Raw genomic sequence first — 11289 nt, 5'->3', positions numbered from 1 at the left:
AACACCTATCATATCAATGGTTCAAACATGCTTGCCTGGTTCGGAGAAGTCGGAGTCTAGCTCGGTGAAGTTGGCGGCTTCGTCACCATAGCGAAAAAGCATACTAACGTGAAAACCAACGCGTGCATAAAAGTTGTTCCAAAAAAAATTTCAAATAAATCCCATAAAAAACTAGACAAAATTTTAAGACCGTCAGAAAAAGAATCACTCAAAAATCACTTTTTATTAAAAAGTTATAAGGGTTTCTGTCCAGGGACTCATCTGTAATGAAACAAAAAAGTTCCAGGGGTTTAACTGAGAAAACAGAAAACGGTTCGAATAGAAACGCGCAAGCCCTCAGAGAAAACGTACTCTGCCCGAAGGCGCCAACAGAAAACGGTTCGCGGGGAAAGAAAGAGAGGCTGACGTGGGGGGTCCACATGTCAGGTTTGAAAGACCTCGCCGGCGCCCGAAGGCTGCGGTGGTCGCCGGCGTCGAACCACGGCGAGTCAGGGAGATCGGAGTGTACCAAGAGTATCAGCGTGTCCTTCCGCGTCGGTGGGTGGTGGACTTGGGCGTCGGGGAGCACCACGTCGACGGCGACACTTTCTCCGGCGGACGGCGGCTCGGGCGATGGTGGGGAACTCCGGTGGTGTGCTACAAACTTCGAATTGAAGCGCGGGTCAGAAGGAGGGATGCACTAGAGAGCTACTGGCAAGAGATGGGAGGTAGAGGTGCACGCACGGGAGCGAATCGAGCTGGATCCCGTGGCGGGTCGCGGCGGCCGGAGTTGAGGAAGGAGACTTCCTCGGGGCTCTTCCAGTGGCTAGGCAGGGTCTTGGTGGAGTGTAGAGGTGGTGTGGGTACTAGCTGGAGCTCGGGGCCTCTATTTATAGGCGGCTCGAGGGGTGGCCGTGAACGGGGTTGCTCCGGCGAGCAATTACGGCGAGGCAGCGGCTTGGCAAGGAGTTTAGGTGGCCAGGCAGCATCAGTGAGGTGTACTGGTGCCGTTCCCCCGCTAATCCTGGTCGGTCTTGGCGTAATGGCGCCGGTCCACGGTGGGGTGGCCGCACGGGCACGACGGCGGCAGAGAGCGCGCTCCGCGCCCAGTGGTTCACGACGAGGGTGGCAGCGTGCACTGGGGAGTGGAAGACCACGCGACGCTCTCCGGTGGCTTGGGCGGCGCTGGGTGGCGCCGTCTGCGCTGCGCCTCTCTCTGGCGGCCGCGAAGCCGCCGCTGGCATCGGTCACGGGGCGGCGCACCTCCTCCAGCTCATCGCCGACGCCCGCAAGCATCCAGGCGCTCGTGCGGTGCAGAGGACAAGGGGGAGGGGACAGGAAACACGGCGACGCCGGGCACTGGCGAGATCGACAACAGACACTAAAGAAAACGACAGTGATTCAGCCACTGTTAACTGATTTTGACTGAACCTGATATTGACAGTGCTCTGAAGGTGTTCGATGAAATGATAAGGTATGAAGAAAAATTTTCCTGGAGCTGGGGCTTGGTGAGGTGACCACTCAATGCACCCAGAGGCTGCCTGATTTTACTCCGAATTTTTGGAGAAGGATTTGAATGAATTTCATCAAATTTGGCAAATCTGGTCCAAACTTGCAGCAAGTATAGTTTGAAAAATTTGAACTAGAGACCAGTGGATCTTCATGGATCTTGGTTGAGGGTTCAAAGGACTAGGAAGGGTAAGGTTTGGGGGCAAAAATCAAAGCAGAAAGGGTAGTCCCTTTGTAAACCTCCAATGATCAAGATATAAGGTAGAAATTATTTTGATAAGAAATAAGTGGAAAAATAAAAATATGGAGAGGTCCAACTTGCTGGATTTGAAGTAAATCATGATCCAAAGATAAGGAAAGGTTTATGAGTGGATTTGCACTAAGGTCATGGCAAGAGAGATTTGTTGAAAGTGGTAAAGGATTATTCCAAAAGCTATAGAGTATTTTCAAAGAAATTTTCAAAAGACATTTTTCCCAAGTGAAAAGCATTTTGGCTTGAGTCCAAAATAAAAAGCAAGAACCTCCAAGACCAAAAACAAGTCTTGGGTGAATCCAAATAAAAGTCTTGCCATAAAAAAAATTTGAAAGGGAGGGTTCTTTTGAAGAAAAATTTTAAATCACCTCCCTCAAGTCAAGTAAAAATCTTGAAAAATCCAAATGAAATTTTGGGTGTCACAGCCTGCCTCACCGCCGCCGGCCTGGCCACCGCCCGCCTCGGTGTTATCATCCATGGCGGCCGCCCCCAAGTCGGGGTCCTCTAGATCGTGCTCCGTCCGGTCGGGGACGAACCGGCGCTCCGCGTCTGACCCGCCTACAGGCCGAAGAAGAGGGCTCTGTCGAGACAAGCCGACTAGTTAGAGTCGGCCAAAAGGAACTCGGTGACAAAACCGAGAGAAGAAAGGGAAAAAGAGAACATACCGTGGGTGGCGGGTGAGCTCGGCAATATGGCTCCTTGCCAAACTGCCACTCTGCGGAGAGCTTGCAGTTCGCAAGGTAGTTCACCATGTGGGCCACTTTGTCGTGCGGCATGTCTTTGGTGCACATCCGACTCGGATCGAGCTGGCCGCTCATCTGACAGATCAGATGAGGGCGGCTCTGGAGCGGAAGCACCCGGCGCGTGACGAAGGCGGCCAGCAGGTCAGGCCCAGATAGACCCTCCGACTGGATCACAACCCGCAGTCGGGCGACAGCCGCGGCTCCAGCCGGTGTCAGCGTCACGGCCCGATAGGACCACTGGGGCCGCCTACCCTCCGGCGGGCCGGCTTCGTAAGCCAGCAAATTGACGTAGTCGCCTTGAGGGGCGACGTTCTTCACATAGAAGTATGACTTCTGCCAGAGCTTCACCGACTGGATCAGCGTGATGACGGGGAAGGGGTTGTCGGCTGTCACCCTCCGCATCGCGATGAAGGCGCCGCTCTGAGCCGGCACGCCCTGCATACGCGTGCCCAGCTTGGACTGGAAGAACTCCCCCCAGAGCTCGAGGGTGGGGAGGACGCCAAGGTAGCCTTCGCACAAGGTGACGAAGACGGACAGCAGCACCACCGTGTTCGGGGTGAGGTGGTGCGCCTGGAGTTGGTAGAATTCAAGAAAGGAGCGGAAGAAGGCGCTCGCGGGCAAGCCGATGCCGCGCAAGAAATGCGAGCGGAAGACCACCCGCTCGCCCTCCTCCGGTTCTGGCGTGATCTCCTTCGCGGGCGCGAGACAGACCCGCACCTTGTCCGCGCCGGGCAGCCGCCGTGTCTTGCTAAGGAATTCGACGTGGTCCTCATGGACGTTGGAGCCGTCCCAATCCCCACCGTACTGCATCGCGACGTGAGACCGGCGAGAATGAGCGCGGCGGCGGAGAAAGGAGTGGTGGAACGGTACGGCGGCGAGACGCTGCTGCGAGGGAGAGCAGAAGGAAGAAGACGGCGGAGAGGAGAGGGGCGTGCGAGCGCCTGCCGCTTCCCCCCCCCTCCCCCTACTTATAGCTTCGCGCAGCGAAACCGAGGAGGCGAGGCGTGGGGTGGGACGTGGGATTAACTGCACCCACTCCCCCCACGCCCCGCGATTACTGCGCCCTAAAGACATGCCGAAACTGCCGCAGGAAGACGAGCGGGCGGCTTTGGGCCGCAGAGAATCTGCGCCTCGGCCCGGGCATAGGAGTGGAGGGCCCCCAACCTGCGACGACGTCTTGTCGTGCGCGTGGGCTGGCAGGCTTTTTTAACCAAGGGATGCCACGTGGTTTGCAGGCGGCGAGTGGCCGGCCCGCAGCCCGGCGCGCGAGCCAGCAGACTCCCGCCCTCCGACTTCAAAAAAAATTCATCAAGAAGGCGCGCCTGACCGAAGCCGACTCCCAGCTGCCGGATCGTCAAGATAGGAAGCTGACCGAGCTTCTCGACTCCCACCCAACCTCGAAGCCCAATCAGCTTCGGGGACTACTGTCGGAGTAAATCGCCACGGGTAGCCTAACCGACTCCCCCTGGCTCCTCAAGAAATTATCAGGTCATTTGAGCCTTCAAGTATTCGAAGCATAGGGCCGCCTTCCCCCGGCCGGCTATCCCAGAGACCGACTCCCAGAAGCCGGCCATGAAGAACGCCGACTCCAAGAAGCCGGCCAAGACCGCACCCACCAAGACTGTGTCCACATAACGGTGATAAGACGAAGCGTGGCCACAGTACAGCCCACTACCCCCGAATCCCAAAGCAGGCATGGCCACAGGACGCCGTACGGGTCAGCCATCTCCCGTCCGGCACGGCACTGTAGCCATGTTGGCCTCAACGTCATCCACGACAAACGCCAGTACGGCCCGCAGGCGGCGGGCCGCTTTAGCCAGAGAGATGCTCGAAGGTGGCCCGGCCTCCCCTAGTCGGCCAGGGGCGTAGCCGGCCCCCAGGAGCCGGCTACCTCCCTACCTCGAAGCATGTGCCACATTAAGGAGACAAGACGAGGTAAGGCTACAGTGAGAGCTCGCAAGGCGGCTACGCTGTAGCCATGCTTGCCTCGACAAATCCCTCGTCATCAGGGCGAGGCAACAGTAACCCGCTGCCGACAAGACCCCCAAGCGGTGGGGCCGGCCTGTCGACCAAGAAGCCGGCAGCCAGCGGGACCCACCAGTCGGCGGGCCCCAATGGCCAGCGGAGAAGCCGGCGAACACAGACACTGACGGCTGGGACCCGCGCCCAGCCGGATTACAATTGTACCCCCAGGAAGTAGGCCTATATAAACCCCCCGGGGCACCCATGCAAAGGGTTGGTCTGAGAGAATTACACGCACCACTTAGAGAGAAAAGGAGAGCTAGCCTTGCCCTTCTTCTCCCTCTAGCCCGACAGCTCAAGGAGCGTTTGTAGCTACTCATTTCGATCTAGTGATCATGCGGAGGCCCCACAGAGCAGGATTAGGGGTATTATCTCCACGGAGAGCCCCGAACCTGGGTAAGATTCGCCGGCGTGCATGTCTTCGCCTCATCCCGTTTCCAGGCACCGGCGACGTCTTATTGGCTCCCACAATGATAAGCCACACGTTGGCATATGTCGCACCTACCACCCGATAGGCCAAGCGCCAGGCCAAGCTAGCCAAAATAGCTAAGGAAGCAGTGAGGAAATTTAATGAAGACTCTGCTGCTGCTGCTACCACTGCTGAGGCCTCTGCAAGCAAGCCAAAGAAGGCCATGGCAAAGAAGCCTGCTCATAAGCCAAGTGCTTCACTCCCAATGCCCTCACGGCCAAGTTCCTCAGCAATGCCCTCACGGCCAGATTCTTCAAAGCCCTCACGGCAAATTCCTCAAGCTGCTCCAGCTCCTCCAAAGTCCTCAGCCCCTCCGTCAGAACCCTCAGAACCTGTGCATCTCGCCACGTGCCAAAGGACAACAGGCATCTCTATTGCCTCAGGAGCTTCTGCTAGTTCCTCAGCTCCACCGAATTCATCAACTGGCCCCTCTCTACTGAAGAAAAAGGCCACTGCTGGACGAGGCTCTCGACCAAGTCCTCACAAGAAGCAGGTTGCCTTTCAAGTGCCGTCTGATGAAGACGAAGCTGATGATGAAGAACTTGCTGAAATCATCAGGGACAGGCAGCTCAAGGCCGCTAGAGCCAAAGGCACAAATGTGCCTCTGCTTTTGGATCCAAAATTGATCCTTGATTACATTGATCTCTGGCACAAGGACCCCAACACTCATATGCCTGACTTCAAGTTGACTCCTGGCCAAAGTCATATGCTGACTGCCTTCATTCAGGAAGAAAAATGGAAATTTGAAAAGGCCAGCAGTTGGAGAAAGCGCAGTACAAGAAGGAGCGCTTCCTGAAGAAAAATGTTATCTCTATGACAATTGAAGAACTTGTCACTATTCAATCTGAGATTAAGAAACTCAGTGATGAATTTGACGTATACCGTGCTGACTGGCTTGGAGCCAAAGTCGGGTTTGTGAATTTAACTGAGAAGTTCACTACCAATGTTGCAGCTCCATCGCAACAAGAAATTCCTCAGGCTGAGGCATCTGCTCAGCCGACTGAAGATCATGCCAGCACCGCTGATGAAACTCAGGTTGCTGAAGAAACTCAGAGTACCAGGGCTGATGATTGCATTCCAGCCGCTGAAGCAATTGCCAGGGCAACCACTAGTGTTGCGCCTGAAGAAACTGTCAGGTCAGCTGAAGCTTCTGCCACTGAGCCTGAAGTAAATGAGCAAATTCCCTCTGCTCCTCCGGCGCCTACACCTACACCAAGTCCAATTCTTCCTTCTACATCAGATGTGAAGAAGACCAAGGCTGCAGAGCGTGCAGCTGTGAAGAAAAGGAAGGCATCAACTGCATCAGATTCTTCAGCTCCGAAGAAGATGAAGCCACTGACTAGCTCTTTTGACAATCCAATTGATGATGTTCCTGCCTCATCCATGCCATCAAAGGACCTTGTTCCGTTTGATGAAGAATATGAGATCCCAAGTGGATCTGATGATGACATTCCTTCTGCTGCTTCTTCAGAGCAGTTGGATGAAGAAATTGAAGTGGATGCAATCCCTTCAACCCCAATAGTCTCATCACCTATGCCTCAGTTCACTGCTGAAGAGGCCGGCGTTGAGGAAAAGAGTGAAGAAGAAGATGTGGACATTGGGTGCACAACTCCAGTATTGAACGATGACTTTTGGGAAAGTCAGCACCCCAATTCTCCTTTGTTCACACCCCTTCAACAAATTCCTCAGTCCCCTGTGAATACTGAAGTACAGATGGGATCTGAAGAACCTCATGCCACACCGTCTGTCCATGAAGAGATTCCAGCCACTAGTGCTAAAGAAAATGTTAATGAAGAATTGAAGACCCAGGCTGCCACTGAAGAAGAAGCTGAAATTCCTCAGCCTGTGGATCCTGAGATTGTGATTCCTGAGGTGGTGATGCAATTGACCGATACCCCTCAGCCCAAGCCAAAGGATCCCTTCTCGAAGAAGCAGAAATTCAAGGCTGATGACTTCTTCGGCGAGCATGTGTTCTTCACAGATTATAATTCTTATGACTCTGCTCGTCTTAGAAGGAAGCGTTTCTGGGCTGCCAGCCAAGCAAATTTTTATTCTTCACTGGTCTTCAACAAGGAAAAAGTCTTCGACCATGAGCATATTCCTCACGTGGACATGGAATCACTGCCTTGCTTCACCCCAGTCCTCAGTGTGCTTCATGATGCAGGACTGCTCAACTTTTGCACGGATATTTGTGATTGGAATGAAGAGCTCATTCTTCAATTCTATGCAACTCTGCATGTCACTGGAGATGCTGATGATATCAACTCTTGGGTATTGGACTGGATGACCGAAACACTCACTACAAAGCACCGGCCTCTGAATTACTTCACGCCCTGCCAATCAGTCCTCCCCTTGAAGGAGCTCGTTTCCTGTACCATGAGCCTGAACTCACTGCCCATTACATGCAAGTGCTAATGAAGCCTCTGAATCCCGGTCAAGCCCCAAGGACCAAATTCCTCGTGAAGGAATTGCTATATGTGCCAAGAACAGTTTATCGCATTCTGACAAAGACCTTGAGTCCTATCAAAGGCCACGACTCGACGGATGAAGAAGTCGTTGGCATCATGAAGAATCTGTTGTTCAATATCATGCATGGCATTCCTGTCAACTATCATGATTTCTTCATGAGGACTCTGGCAAATGTTGCACTCTCTCCGTTTGAGTTGAAGCCTTACGCACCTTGGATTATGAGATTCCTCAGATTAAGGTCTTCACTCAACTACAAGGCTGATTTTCAGAACCACCTCAGCTACTTGCCCCCAATTGAAGTCCTCAAGCGGACATATTCCTCATCTGATGAAAAGGGCAAGGCCGTTGCAGTTATAGATGAAGGCATTCGTCCATTGGATGGTCAGTTTCGCAAAGCTGCATCTTACTCCACCAATGATGACTCTGCCACTCATGATTCTGCCGCTAATGCATCAAAGCCAAATCCTCAAGCCACAGCTCCCAGGGTGATGACTGACCATGAGCTTCTTCTTAGTCTTCACCAGAAGGTGGATCGAAACCACAAATGGGTTAAGCGTCAGTTTGGTTCTATTCTTCACAACATGACTGCTACACACAATGCAGTAAAGAAAAACCATTAGTACCTCCATGAAGTCTTCGGTCGCACCTGGGCTGTCTTATCACATCTGTATGGTGAAGAAGATCTGAAGCAAATGGGTCTCAAGGAGGATTTTGACTGGTCTGCTCCTCCACCGAAGAAATTCAAGAAGGTCAAGGTTCCTTCCTTGGTGGCCAACTCATATTCTTCATCACGCGAAACCGATGAGCATGAAGATTTGGACGACACTGCGGTAGGCCCTACAACTACAAACGACCCCAACAACGCTGGCGCTCCTCCTTCAACTTGATATTCTTCAGGGGCGTTAGTCCTCATTTTTCAATCCTTTTGGTCATTCGATGACAAAGGGGGAGAAATTTGAGTTAGTCTTCAAGCGGGTCTACCTATATGGGTGTTTTTTTGCAAAGTTACAACTCTCGTTCTTCTGAGACTTTATTCGATCGAGTTGTAAACTTAAACTCTATGGTGGTCTGATACTTTTGCTGAGATTTTCTACAAGCTTATTCCTCATTTATGTTAATGCACGCATGTTGAATTACATCAGTCACCATATTTCATCATGCATTTCAAATTCTTCATATTATATGTTAAATGCGTGTATGAATTACAAGATATAGGGGGAGATCTCCATGACTCTACTCTTCAAGTGTGCATTGCTTCAAAAGCAAATTCCTCACTATGCACATCTTCAGGGGGTTTCTTCTATATCTTGCATTCAAATTCCTCAATATCAGTACTTACACTTCATATGTTTATCCCCGTTGAAAACTTAACCTATATTGTCATCAGTCACCAAAAAGGGGGAGATTGTAAGTGCATCTAGTGCACCTTAGTGATTTTGGTGTATTGAAGACTTATAGGTTAAGGGACTGATGTGTTTGTGAGTGTACACAGGTCTATAAGTCTATGAGGAGTTTGATATTTACAGAGAAAGTCGACCCCTAAAAATGGAGTTCTTCGACTGAAGACTTTGGATTTCTGAAGACTTTCTGAAGACTTTGAAAGTGAAGAAATTGGTGTGACCTTGAACACTTAGTATTCATTCGAGGAACATGAAGCATGAAGACTTTTGTTTTCGTAGTTTCATTTTCTCTTTCTTGAGTCATAGGAAACACCGTACTGTTAAAGGGGGTCGAGGAAATACTAAGGAAAAATTTCTAAGTGATGCTCAACTCAAATCCTACACCTACCAATCCCTTCAAGTGAAGCCATTGGAAATCTCATACAGCTCAGTCAATTTCTTCAGTGACAGAGACGAAGTTCTTCTGGTCTCTGAGGAATTTGTTCTGAATGAGGAGTTAGGAATTGGCCAGTGCGGATTGCCTACACAGTGAGGAACATGATAGCCCTGAGGAATTTGATACTCAAATTTCCGACCGTTGATGTGCTACGCACCAGCTGTCCCAAAATATCTACCCACTTAATGGTCATATCATTGAAGGGCATTTATGTCTTATCATGTCGGGCTGCTCCCTAGGCTATAAATAGCCGCCCCCTACAACCACTAGCTTGTTGGCTGCTCCGAGAGAAACTGACACTTGTCATTTGAGAGCATCCCATCCTCCGAGGACTTTGAGCAAAAATCATCAAGTGAGGAAAACCCAAATGCAAACACCTACAAACCCAAAGTGATTGAGCATCACTGAATAGATTGATCCTGCATGGATCCGACGCTTGTTACCTTTGAAGACTGTGCATCTTCCAGACGGTTAGGCGTAATGGTCTAGAGCATCCAAGAGGAAATTGTGGATCCCCGAGTGACCGAGTTTGTGAAGGTTTGGAAGTCACCTGAAGACTTACCACGAGTGATTGGCCGAGGTCTGTGTGACCTTAGCTCAAGGAGAATACGGTGAGGACTGTGTGTCTGGGACTGTGTGTCCTTAGGTTTAAATACCTAGCCGCTCCAACCAGACGTACAAATGTCACAACAGTCGGAACTGGTCTACCAAATCAGTGTCTTCACCAAGCTTACTGGTTCTATTTCCTCAACTCTTTCATTTCCTCATTACAGTTGTTGTGTGCTTGTTCATATCTGTTTGAAGACTTTGACTGAAGACTTTCTCAATTTCCTCAGTTCAATTTCTCCAGTCTGTTTGTCTTCATCCTGTGTTATCCTGTGTTTACGCTTTCTGTACTCTAAGCTTGTCTTAATTTCATCATGATGACCATGCTTGTGTTCTGTTATGTTTACATCTGAGTACTTATTCCGCTGCAAGTAGTTCTTCGTTAGGAATTTCCTCACCCGCAAATGCCTCAGTGAAGAATCCAAAAAAATTGCCTATTCACCCCCCTCTAGTCGATATAACGCACTTTCAATGTTCTAGGGTGCCCCTGACCCCGTATATAAATGAGGGGAGGGGAGGCCGGCTGGCCCTCCTAGGGCGCGCCAGGAGAGGGGAATCCTACTAGGACTCCAAGTCCTAGTAGGTTTCCACCTAAGGAAGAGGGGGAAGAAGGAAGGAAGAGGGGGAAGGGAAGGAAAAGGGGGCGGCGCCCCTTTCCCCTAGTCCAATTCGGACCTAGGGGGCGCGGCCAGCCCCTCCTGGCATTCCTCTCTTCCCATTAAGGCACATCGAGGCCCATTTGTTCCCCCGGGGGGGTCCGATAACCCTCCGGCACTCCGTTAATTATCCGGTACCTCTCGGAACTCATCCGGTGTCCGAATAACACCGTCCAATATATCAATATTTATGTCTCGACCATTTCGGGACTCCTCGTCATGTATTGGATCTCATCATGGACTCCGAACAAACTTCGGTCATCAAATCACATAACTCATAATACAAATCATCATCGAACGTTAAGTGTGCGGACCCTACGGGTTCGAGAACTATGTAGACATGACCGAGATACATCTCTGGTCAATAACCAATAGCGGAAACTGGATGCTCATATTGGTTCCTACATATTCTACGAAGATCTTTATCGGTCAAACCGCATAACAACATACGTTGTTCCCTTTGTCATCGGTATGTTACTTGCCCGAGATTCGATCGTCGGTATCATCATACCTAGTTCAATCTCGTCACCGGCAAGTCTCTTTACTCATTCCGTAATGCATCTTCCCGTAACTAACTCATTAGTCACATTGCTTGCAAGGCTCATAGTGATGTGCATTACCGAGAGGGCCCAGAGATACCTCTCTGATACACGGAGTGACAAATCCTAATCTCGATCTATGCCAACTCAACAAACACCATTGGAGACACCTGTAGAGCATCTTTATAATCACCCAGTTACGTTGTGA

The sequence above is a fragment of the Aegilops tauschii genome, chromosome 6, assembly GCF_002575655.3.
Source record: "Aegilops tauschii subsp. strangulata cultivar AL8/78 chromosome 6, Aet v6.0, whole genome shotgun sequence".
Taxonomy (NCBI): domain Eukaryota; kingdom Viridiplantae; phylum Streptophyta; class Magnoliopsida; order Poales; family Poaceae; genus Aegilops; species Aegilops tauschii.
The sequence above is the reverse complement of the archived record's forward strand: the minus strand, read 5'-3'. Positions refer to the sequence as shown.